Source organism: Marmota marmota, unplaced genomic scaffold (assembly GCF_001458135.2).
Source record: "Marmota marmota marmota unplaced genomic scaffold, marMar, whole genome shotgun sequence".
Lineage (NCBI taxonomy): Eukaryota > Metazoa > Chordata > Mammalia > Rodentia > Sciuridae > Marmota > Marmota marmota.
In genome coordinates, this window is record NW_026011137.1 from 980 (window position 1) to 2945 (window position 1966).

The 1966-nt window shown below is 38.2% G+C and overlaps 1 long non-coding RNA gene across 1 annotated transcript; it reads right to left on the minus strand.

Moving 5' to 3' along the window:
• Positions 1-1109: 1109 nt before the first annotated feature.
• On the minus strand, positions 1110-1949 carry LOC125614936. The gene is made up of 2 exons (XR_007345511.1): positions 1695-1949; positions 1110-1257 (listed from the first exon to the last, which is right to left on the minus strand). It is a non-coding gene; the product is annotated as an uncharacterized LOC125614936 (long non-coding RNA).
• Positions 1950-1966: the final 17 nt, after the last annotated feature.

Consider the following 1966-nt stretch of genomic DNA (forward strand, 5'->3'; position numbering starts at 1 on the left):
ATGGCACAGACAAATAATAATCTCTAAGCATAAACATACACTTGACTTAACAATCACATACAAATGTTTTTATATGTGCTAGAAAATGAATGATTAAAATCCGCCCCCCCCCTTTTAAAAGATTATTCATCAATGGATTTATATGTATTTTCCACAATTAATGCACACTGGTTCTCCTAACCATAGCAAAAGCCCATAAAATTTTTTAGAGAAATACATTTGCGTTTCAGATGTTTTAAAAAAAAAAAGAGTCCAGGGCTGAGAGTGTAGCTCAGTGGCACAGTGCTTGCCTGGATGTGGGAGGCCCTGGGTAAATAAATTAGAGACCATATATTCTGGAGGTTGCTATTGTAAATACAGATGAACATGATGTGATAGAGAGATGGTCACAGTGAGCTGAGGCAGAGGTGTGGAGGGCTATGTCTGAAGAGCTTGCTGCTGACTGTGCAGTAGGTGGGGCACACTGGAGGGAGTCCACATGATATACTTTTTTTTTAAAATTTTTTAATTGTAGTTGGACACAATACCTTTATTTTATTTATTTATATATGGTGCTGAGGATTGAACTGAGGGCCTTGCACATGCTAGGCGAGCACTGTACCGCTAAGCCACAACCCCAGCCCCTATACTTTTTTTAATATTTGAAATTTTCTATAACAACAAAAACAAAAAAAATGAGAAGCCTATTAAGATGTATACTAGATTTTAAGAAGTAAAATACATCACCACAGGTGACCTACTAGAATTGGCTGAGAAAAGTCCATGAGGGCTCAGGTACCCTGGAGGGGATCTGGCTAGTTCTACCTCTTTTTTTTGTAGTACAGGGATTGAACTCAGGGGCACTTTACCACTGAGCCACATTTCCAGGCCTTTTAATTTATTTATTTACTTAAATACAGGGTCCTGCTAAGTTGCTGAGCTGGCTTTGAACTTGAGGTCCTCCTGCTCCAGCCTCCTAAGTTGCTAGGATTCCAGGCCTGAGTCACCAGATCCTGACAAGACCTGATTCTTGATCAGATACTCACCATGTACATGTTAAGGAAAAAAAAAAAAAACACAAAGCCCCCAAATACATACACCAAGACAAGCGAAAATATAGCAAACACTCACCAATCGTTTTGCATCTTCGCTTTGTTTGTAAAAAAACAGAAGCTGCCTTACCAGGAGGGTAAGATTGGGGGCACTAGTGATGGAGAAAGTGCCACCAGACTGTGCCGAGTGTGCGCAGCGATCGAATGCACTTCTCTGGAGGGAATACTGAAAGGAAGGAGCAACACGTAAGCATGAATTCAGAAGCAGAACTCTCCACACCTAGGCAGATGTGCTCACGGGTTGGTGGAAACCCACAGACGACCGAGTCGCTGTCAGAAGGCTGTGTAAAAGGTGCGACAAAGCATCAAGACCTCGGACTCGCATCAAGACCCTGGATGCCCACTACAAGTACCTTTATTCTATTGTGATTATTAGTTGTGGTTTGTATTTTACTACTTAAAAATCACCTAAAAATTCACTTGTCTATAAATCTTTGTATAAATATAACTAATACAACTATTTATTAAGAAAAAATACTACTACCATTAACGTTAACTTTCAGGTAGAAAAAAATACATAAAAAATGATACTTATAATAAGGCAATATTTAAAATAAGCTCTTGCAGATCCTTCTAATATTTGTGTTTTACAAATAAACTTACTTGCTGTTTTCTGTCTCTGTAGCCTCGAATAAATGACTGAATAATTATTGCATTTTTTAATCTTCGCCTTTCTTCCTGAATAATGGAGGAAGAAAAGAGCAATTGGTCAGAATCAGTGAATCACATTAACTAGTAAACAGTTTTAAAAAATAAAAGCCATGTAATTCACACTGTAACATTCATCCTTTTTTTTTTCCAAATATTTTTTAGTTGTCAATGGACCTTCACTTTATTCTATGCAGTGCTGAGAATCGAACTTGGTGCCTCACACG